The sequence below is a fragment of the Haliaeetus albicilla genome, chromosome 1, assembly GCF_947461875.1.
Source record: "Haliaeetus albicilla chromosome 1, bHalAlb1.1, whole genome shotgun sequence".
NCBI lineage: Eukaryota > Metazoa > Chordata > Aves > Accipitriformes > Accipitridae > Haliaeetus > Haliaeetus albicilla.
The window spans coordinates 73,158,850-73,169,029 of NC_091483.1; the positions used below are offsets into that span (position 1 = coordinate 73,158,850).

A 10,180-nucleotide genomic window follows, 5' to 3' on the forward strand; every position below is an offset into this window, starting at 1 on the left:
CAAGCCGTGCTGTGACATTTTTTCCCCCGTGGAACAAAACAAAGAACCACACAAAGAACAGCAGAATCCGTCGGCTTAGGAAGCCCTGGACTGCAGTACAATATTTAATTAGATCTCTCTGGCTTTGAGATGTATTATTTTATGGTCGGATCTCAGCTGAAAAGCTCCGTCACGGCAAAAGGTACAATAAATACAACAGGCAGGGACACACCAAGTGTTGGCATCAAACTGGTCCTATAGGATCCAGAGGGGAGATTAGCTCAATACTTCTCCGTTCCCGACATCTGTCTTGTCTCACCTTTCAGAAGTGTGCATCCATTCAACTGCACTGCCTTTCTGGGCAGGTGAACGCCTCGGTTTCCGAGGGATGCCTGCCTGAATCCATTCACCTCCTGCGACTCCAGAGCTCGGAGTTTATAAAGCGGCGTCCGCTTTTGGCCGTTCCTCTTGCTCTTTTGCCGTCTATTATTTTCCTACCGGCTAAATCTTTGGCAAGTTTCCCCTACCCTCCCCACACAAGACACATACGCGCCTAGAGCCGACAAAGTTAAAACCGAGCTTCCAAAAAACCCTCAGTGGAAGAAATCAAAATACGTCGCTGTGAACTGAACCGCCGCCTACCAATCGCAGGCTGCTTTTTAGTTTTAACCTCTCTGTTAAACAGGAAATAAAAAGGAGGGGGTCGGACGGGGAAGCCAATGGGACAGATCTGGAAGGATGGTTCTTTTCGCCTTTGCCCTTACTGAATCCAGGACTGTAACATGATGCAATCTCTCGGCTATGATGAAACGGGTTCAAATGGCAAGGTCTGGAGAAAGACCACCTCTTCCCACCCCGAAAGGCAGAAAATCGCGAAACTCTCGGCCGTACAAAGCAGCGGCGCGGCTGCCAGGCTTGGTGCCTCTCCCCGGGAAGGGATGCGAGCTCGGGGGCGGCAACCGGCGGCTTTCATTCCGCGGGGTCTCGGCCGCATTTTGGGCTCGTCCGAAGCCCGGGCGCGGGCCGCGTCCCGCAGCGATGCCGGGGCCCGGCGGGGAGCCGAGGGGGGCGGCAGCCGCCGCCTGATGCTCGGGCTCCCTCGCCGCTTTTTCCATGTGCTTCTCCCGGCCAAGAAAACGAGCGAGACTTTTTTTATTTTTCAGGCTTTTTTTTTTTTTTTTCCCAGCCAGCCCACGGCCTTCCTCGCCCGGGGCGGCGGAAAAAAGCCCCTTTCCGAATCCAGCCCTTCCCCTCCCTCTTTTTTCCTCCTCTCCCTCCCTCCGAGCTCGGCAGAGAGATGCTGCCGGGAGCGAGCGGGGACCGCGGCAACCCTCCTACCTTTCCGGCCGTGTCCTGCCTCGGCTGCGGGCACAAAGCGGGGCTCGGCGCAGCAGCGGGGGCGGGCGCAGCTCCGGCCCCGGAGCTCAGCGCCGCGGAGCCCAGCGCAGCCCAGCACCGCGCCGCACCGCGCCAGGGGCGGGGACGGGGCGGGGCGCCCGCCCGGCCCCGCCCCGCGGGGAGGGGACAGGGGGGAGGCGGAGCCAGCGGAACAAAGGCGGGGGGGCGGGGTGGGGGGGCGTGTGGGGTGCGGCAGCCCACGGGCGGGGGGGCGGCTTCCCCACGGGCAGGGGCAGGTGAACCAAAGTGCCCCCCCCCCCCTTTTGGACACGTTGCGAGGCAGATGCTGGCAGTTTTGACGGGGGCTGCCTGCCCCCGAGCTGCGGGTCCTTGGTGGATGGAGGATTCCCCCCCCCCCCCCCAGTAAATAGTGAAATTGGGCAAAATCGTGAAGTGGAGCTTCAGCGCAGCCCACCCCCTTCCCGAATTTATGGCCAGGAGACGCTGTCAGTCTGGCGTTCGGCTGGGGGGGGGGAATAACCCAAAGCGTGGAACTGGAGCACCCCGAGCATGGTGCCGCTTATCTGAAGTCCCAATTTAAGCCCGTTTGTTAAAATGGTGTAAAGCCATGCACGGACCCAACCCGGATTTAAAACTGGGCTCTGTCATCTTCGCTTAGCTTGAAACAAGCCAGATGCAAATCAAGAGTGCAAGGTGAGACAGTCGATGTTTATTAAAGTTTGTACTGATTAAAAATTCCCTCCAAGAGCTTAAAGCAGCCTTCAGTTTTTAACAAAATCACAGGGCGAACCACTGCAAACTTCCGTATGGACAAGGTGGGTAAACATGTTCCAACTTTGACAAGCTCACATATTTCTTTTCTTCTCTGTCCAGAAAGAAATTGTAAAACCGAGGTCACAGAGGAATGTTACTAAAGGAAGAACATTAGTTAAGGCAACAATTTTTCTTCATCTTTAGTCCAGCTGGGTGTTACAGCATCTTTTCATTTACTTCAACTCTAACAGCTGGATGCACAAATGGTCTTTTGTGAGAAGTACTTGTGGAGCATTCTACGTGCACGTTCATCGTTCTGTACAAGCTTGTAGCTTCTGTTGTGCATTTTAAGAGTATACAACTCATTAAGCATCTTTAATTTTGGTCAATAAAAGCTGGTTTGATCTGGCCAAGTTTAATGGGATCTTCTGTCCCGTTTCATCATCCTCAGTCATTCCAATACGGTGATACCCAAAGTAACAGGTTCAACCAGGGAAAATTCTATTTATTCAGCATTTACACTGCATGGCCAGCTAGGATATGCATGGGATCTCTGTAGCCTAAACCAGGAGTGCTGAATTCGCACCCCAACCTTGTCCGGAAAAATTGTTTAGCCCCAAATCTCACTTTCAGCTGTTCTCTTTCTTGTATGCCTTTGGGTATGGGCAGGGAAGGACTTGCCTACTGGATGAGCTCTTCAGACAGCAGCAGCCTGCTCCTACCTGCCTTTTTTCATTCCGCTTGTCGAGAGCTGGCAGGAGTGGGGTTTGGAGTACTTAGAAGTACTGATTTTTCTGGCAATATTAAAGGGCTTAGTCGGCCTTGAAAAATTAAACCGTAGCTCCACTTCTCCACAGTTCAATTGCTTTCAGCTATTGCTGTCTTAGAGCTACTTGATTTGTATCATGACCTGTAAAACAGGATCGCCAGAGAGAGCAATCCAAAAGCTTGCTGTAAAAGCACAGCCCTTGGCTGCTCTGGCGCATGCAGTGTAATCCGTGCATAGTACCACTGATTTGTATGCTTGCAGTGAGCACTTCCAGGATTTTGTGGCTTTACTGCCACTGGTTTGATAAATTTTAATGCACACATTACATTAAGTAACACTTCAGTGTATAGCCTCCACTTGCCCTAAGACATTGTGTGGCACCTCTGCAGTCTGTAAGCAGGGTGCTTGGTTCTGGCAACACTGCAGAGTATTTCTTCTACAGAAATGTCCTGAAGTTGTTAGGAAGCTGATCACCAAAGAAACAAAGATGAGAAATAGTCATCACAAGACTGACAAGAAAATAAGCACTTTATGCCCTATGCCAGATGAGAAAGGGAGATAACAAGGGGTTTATCCTTAGGCTGTTGGAGAGATTGGTAAGGACTTCTTGTCTGCTGGTGGTAACTCCATAGGGATTAAAGAATGGGCCATCTATCACAGAGACAAATATCAGACAGCACAAACAGTTCCTCTGAAGACAAACTCTCTCTAAAGCTGAAGGGCTCAAAAGACCTTTTTTCTTATTTGAATTCTTAGTTTCCACAATGATGCATTTTTAATTGGCATTCCCTCCCCCCCCCCAATTCTGAGTTTGGCCATACGCATTCCATAAGCTAATTCAGCTGCAGAATAGACCTTAGTGATTCAGTGAATTTCTTTCCCATGAGTGTCTAATGACACTATTTAAATACAAATTCTATTTTATAGAATTAAAAGGAACAGCATATAACTCACCTCAAACACAGTATCATCAAAATAAATCAATTGATTACTACGGAGTTTCTTGCATGGAAACTGAAGTCACGTCATTAATAGGAAATCTGTGGTTCACAGTAACTGTACGTCATACTTTGCACCCAATAAACTTCTTAAACTAATCATCTTCTAACACAAAGTAGTAGAAGGCAAATTCGTATAAATCTCCTTATGTGAAACACGCATCCTCCATGCTTGAAAAAGCACCTTCTAGCTTTAAGACCAAACATCCATGCAATGTTCCAAATACTCTTTGTTCTCAGTAATTCACAATACACTTCTGCTCTATGGAGGGTAACTTCATTACTGTAGAAATAGTCTTCACAAGCTTTAGGCATGACGTGATGAAGCTTAGTCATAGGGATGCCCTTATCTTCCTGTAATCTTCTCAGCACTGGTTATCACATAAAAGAAAATAATCAGAGCAAAGAAAAGGAAAATAATCCAGTAGTTCCAGCAGTAAGGTATCCAAATATAGTTATTTACAAGATTGGGACTTTTACCATCAGATAATCCCTAGCGTGTTTAAGGAGAAAAGTCATGACAATGACAGGCCATATTTATTATCTTTAGGATGTGCTTAGAAGAGTTATTATGCATGTTTTACGATATTATTTTTTTCCCCTTGGAAAATCAACATTGAATGAAATCTGAGAAACAGAGGCATGAGAAAAAAAACTCCAGCCATTTGTTGTGATTTATGTCTTGTACGGAACTCCAAGCAATTTGGATTTGGCTCACTTAAATAATGTAAAAAGGCAGGAAAACAGTACTTGAAGCATTTAAAAGTGTGGGTCAGTTTTTAAAGATACACTCCATTCCACTTCAAATCTGCCTTGGACTGAGTCCATAAGTGGACAACTCAGTAGTTTAAGAGGCCCCAAAACCTCAGCAACATCCTGGTGAGAAAACAAGTATAAGAAAAGCTATTGGATGATGTAAGTGACGATTGGTATCCCCTGCACAGCACTTTCAGTAAGACCTTTCAAGACGTCTCTACAAGAATACGAGGGTTTTTTCAGGGTCTTATAGTGAAATCATAGCTGTAGGAAAGAGCCTGTACGTTCTTGTCATTTGGTACCAGAAAGGCTGTCAAAACAATCTGCCTCTTTGGGGTGTGGTTTTTTTTGGGGGGGGGGGGGGGTTTGAGGGATTTTTGTTGTTTGAGCGGACATAAAAACCCCACAGTCGGTAAAACATTGACGTCACGTAGAGCCCAGCCGCTGCCCCGTGCAGAAGACACTGGCGTGTCGGGCCGGGAGATGAGGGGTGCCCGGAGCGAGCCGTGCCGCGGCCGCCTCCGACCTCCTGCCCTCGCATCCAGCTGGCACGGGAGAACTGACGGGCTCGGGGAACAGTGGAAAGCCGGCAAAAATACTGCGCAATCTGGGCTGTCAAGAGATGGAGTGACATTACAGTAATTGCCACGCTCTTCAGTAAACATAATGATGGCAGGATTTCAAAACCAGAAGGCAAGTTACGGCTTTTTAGAACAAAAATCTCCTGTTACCTTGAAACTGTGATTCTTCTGTAAAGAAAACATCAGTGTTTCTACAGCTGTCTCAGATGCTTGAGGCATTTACAAACTAGGAATAAATGTCTTTTACCCACAGCAGAAAGCTCTTGATAAAGGTTGGGTTTTTTTTCCTTTTTTATCATATACTGTGATCCTGTTATGACAGAATCTATTGTTATTAATACTCTCTCAGCATCTTCCTGATTTTTTTTTAAATAGTATCTTTTTGAAGGATCTCTTTAACAAGTCATATTTTCCTGGGTCCTGTGTACTTTCCACATTCACTGTGGAAAACAAATATTATATTTTGCATATACTTTTAAAATTTGTTTCCAGAATCTCACAGTGCTGAGTATACATATGTCCCAGAAGGGCTGCTTCTACAGGTAAAACTTACTTTTATAGAAATGCCATTCACCTCTCTGCAGAAAGCAAATTTGAAAAAGTGTGCATCATAGAAACTTCAAGAAGAGGGATTATGCAGCTTTTATATAATGTTTGTGTCTCTCCTTACTTTCTACAGAGATAGGCCTTCTCCTGTATAACAAAACTATTTACAACTATCTTCTCTTCACAGAGATGTAAAATAACTTAAATTAGCTTCTTCATTCTACTACAAATTGATTTTGAATCAGGGCGAAGGAGGGAATACATACAAAAGAATAATATATACTTTATAAAATCTTAATGTAGCTAAAAATTATTACTTCCCATTCATATTCTTCTGTTTGAGCTAAATACAAACAAACAATCCCTCCTTCTGATTTCCATTTTAGAAGAAATTCTATATAACCTGACCTTTACGGTCTTGTGCAGGTAAGATTGCCAGTGATTTCAGTGGGCTTAGCATTTAGCACCTGACATTTTCAAAATGCTATGTTAACATCCTTTTATTAGTTTCATATTAAACCCTCAGCAGCACTGAGAAGTAGCTCTACCTTTGGGTAGTACAAACTTTTTAAAAAAAAATAAAAATCCAAGTCTCGTTATTTTCATTTTTATATTAAGCTTGAACACACTGGGGGATTTCCTCTAAATCTCGCCTCCTTGCCCCTGCTTTCTTTGAATTCAAGCAAGATTGGGTCAAAAATGGAATCTCAGCGCTTCCCTGCCTCTGTCCCCCCTGCATTGTTCAACAAGGTATGAAACTCTATACCTTCCTTCTCCTTTATCATCAAGATCAGGGAACAGCCAGTTCTTAAACTTATCATCTGTCAAAATAATGCCCGTGTAATTCTGTTGAAAATCTCAACTATTCAGATAAACCCACTGTGTTGTTTTATGATATCATTATTTCACACTTTTTCCTAAAGAAGAACACTTTTGTAAGCACTGGAAAAGCTAATTTAAGTTACTCCTTATTTACACCTTATTTACTCTTGAGTTGACTCACTGTGATACAACGTCTCTTTTTTACATGAGTAGTTTTCTTATTCCTTCAAGAAAGCTTGGCCAGGTTTGCTTTTAATGATACTTTCACAAGTAACACAGCCGTACTTCTTCTGCTCCAAAACCCCTTTCCAATTTTTCCATTTAAGCCAATGCATTAGAAGGCTTTTGAAAGAAAAAGACCTTATTTATGGTTGGGCACCTGCTACTTCAATGCTTACCTTCTGTACAGTCTGATGATGCAGAGTAAGTATCTTTGTAAGATTTGTTTTGCAAGTATTAGGCCTCTTTATTTCTTACTGAATTTCTTACAGTAGATGTTTCACCATTTTTTAGTAAGCAAGATAGGGTTCAAGAAATTTTTCATAAATAGTTCTAATTTCAGAATAATAGCAGTGTTGCCATCTGATATTAATCTAGAAATACTAATTTTAGTCATCTCATGAGTGTAGAAGGCTCAAAGTATGCTAATTTATATGTAAGCCTATTTCAGAGGTACAAAGGTAAAGGAAATGTGAAAGCACATAATGATATTTATATTTTTATAGAATATTTTCAAAAACATTTATACATCCTGGAGGAAGGTGTCTGCCTTGAAATTCAGCACCTCATAATAACCTACAGCAGCAGAGTCCTCCCACTGATGACAACAGAACATTCTTCTGTAGAACCCTTTAATTTTAGCCCCTACTCAAAAAAACCCCCCAACCCCAAAAGATACATTGCAGCTTCTATTCTGTATTTATATTCTCTTCTGTGCCATTTAAAATGGAATAAAGTATTTCAGTAGCCTTTGGTGATTATGTTATTTTTATTGCACTATAAAAATAACCAGTTATTACACTGAAAAAAGGATTAAGGAAAAAAATGCAATTTGAACAATTTGATGCTTATACGGTGACTCATAAAGTCCTGCAGGCACTTCCATCTATCAAAAACTGGCTGGGAGATGAAAAATGCCTAGTATAAAACTGGCAAAAACTGGGGAGCCCCAAGTGTCTATACTCCACATCCTTAACTTGAGAGATTTTATTTAAAGTCTGACTAGCAAAATTGTCAAGTGACATGAAGAGTATTAACCTGGTTCCCCAACTCAATTATTCCAGGCCAGAGAACTCTAAGAAAATTCAGACAGACCATTAACAACCTCAATTGTTTAATTTGCTGTCAATCATGGTACCTATTTAATTATCAGTTAATAGAAAAAAATCATAGATAGTAGTGTAAAAAATAATAATGACTCTTATGTCAGAGTTCAGAAGCATGTCCGCTCACGGTGGGGAAAAACCCAACAACTGGCAATAGTGAGACTAGCTTAAGCAAGGCTTCAGCGTAATGTATATTTGTAGTAAAAAATGTCAAAGTCATTCTTACGTTTCTTCTTCCCCTGTAAAAAAAAGATGTTACAACATTTCACATAACGTCGTTAATAAAGCAAATACCTTAACGACTTCATTCTGTCAGACCACCTCCTGAATACAAGGTACAATGGGCTGAGAGGAGCTCGCAGAAGAATTATCAAGGGCAAAGAAAGGTTTTAATCTCTAAAGAAATTGAAAACATTGCAATTTTTAATGGAGAGATGAGTTAGAGGATGTAATAAAGGAGTGCATCATAGCAAGTGGAGAAAACAGGTCAACAGCAAATCATTAAGGACACCAATGTAACAAGATGCAGAAACAGAAATCAAGGATATCCAGGCTTCTTCTAACAAATGGTAAACACATCACAGCTGAGACAGTAAACATCTTCCTTAAAGCCTTGAATCGTTATACATTTGGATATGTGGGACACACTGCTTTTGTCTGGTTTTGGTTTCCTACTGATCACCCTGGAGCTGCTGCTGTTGCGCAGTCTGGCACAGAAGGACTACTGGCCGGTCCCAACTGCTTGAGTGCTGCACAGATTTGTTCAACCATTTAAAAAAAAAAAGTGGAACCTTATTTACAAATACCTGCATGCATAGTAGTCAAGACATCAAACACCAAGTGGTGGGAAGAAAACATGCTGAATCATGAAAGTAAGAAAGAGCACTGAGAAAAAACACAAAACTACTCACTTCTCTTAGCTGTAACTCACAGTGACGGTGGTTGTGAGGAGGGAATAATAACCAGCTGCAGTAACCCAACAAGTTTGCTTCATTACCAGAGAAGTAAACTACTGAGATCACATTTCAAACGCATGCATTCTTACCGAGTACCACCTTTTCTAACATGGCTTTTCACAAAACAGAAAAAGTGAGAAGGGATAGAAAGACTCAAAAAGCCTGAGCTGGCACCTCCCAAGAGCCTGTGAGGATTTGGCCATACCTCAGAGGCAGCCTGGATATGAAGAAGAAATGGAAGCCTCCAGTATAATTTTACATGTACAAGAGGGTTGCAGTCTGTCATTGTTATATTAAAACCAGTTGTCTTTTTTTTTTCAGATACTCAAGATACCTGAAAAATGGCAGCCACGCCTGTGACCAATCAAGTAATCACATTGGTCAAGGGTCAGTCTAGATCTTAGGAAGCTTGGAAGAACATGACACAAGTCAAAGGGCCAGGAGAATATAAGGACACTCTGAAGCCCATGTGCCATACAGATGACAGTGCCTGGGATGTCACGTAGCTTACCTGCAAATAGCAGAACAGCATTTTCCTGCAGATCTGTGAAGAGGCTAATAAAATTAATGGTCTGGCTTGGTCACGCTTGGGAAATGTCAAATAGATGGTTCCTCATCAAAATGAGCAATGTAAGACAAGGCATCTCTCTTGGTCTGAACTACATCTTTTTTGTTCATGTAAAACTAGCCCTGTCTCAGAGGGTTATGACATTCCAGATAGCTTCTCACAACTATGTATTTTCTTGTTTCTGCAATTCCAGTTTTCAGAGCTCTCCCCTGAACCACAAGGAAAAGAAATAGAAGAAGGTCAGACAGAAATGTCCAGCCTTCTCAGACAGCTATAATGGTAATCTGGCACGCCTGGTTTCCTATCTGGAATTGTTGGTCAGATATTCCTCAGCAACCACAAAAATCCATGTGTTTCTTTGTCTCAAGGACTATGATGATGAAAGAAATTGGCTCTTTCATTGCTGTGTTTAAGACATGCCTTCTTTAAAATACATGAGGTGAGAATTAGGTCATACATCAGGGCTGTCATGAACAGCTGAGACATACACTTCAGACCCAAGTCTGAAAATGAAATCTCTTGACAGAATTCCCTTGCTTCTTGTATACGTATCAAAATAGGTTCCATCAAGAGTTATACTGACCCTTTTGAGCTGCATAGCCATATCCATACTTAGCAAAATGCTGAAAGACAGCACTTCCCTGAAAACAAGACTACGGAACTGTATCTTAATAACTCTAAAGAACATTATCTAAAAAACAGCCGATGATTTGTCGAGACTCTCAGTTTGTTAGTGCCAAGGCTGGACCGCACTATCAGATGGAATAT

The 10,180-nt window shown here is 42.9% G+C and overlaps 1 protein-coding gene across 2 annotated transcripts in view; it reads right to left on the reverse strand.

Moving 5' to 3' along the window:
• Positions 1–1,446, reverse strand: part of AFAP1 (actin filament associated protein 1) — a 120,700-nt gene extending 119,254 nt beyond the window's left edge. For both annotated transcript variants that reach the window (XM_069794316.1, XM_069794331.1), the window contains exon 1: positions 1,318–1,446. The gene's annotated coding sequence lies outside the window, so the exon portion shown is untranslated. The remainder of the gene's footprint in view (positions 1–1,317) is intronic.
• Positions 1,447–10,180: the final 8,734 nt, after the last annotated feature.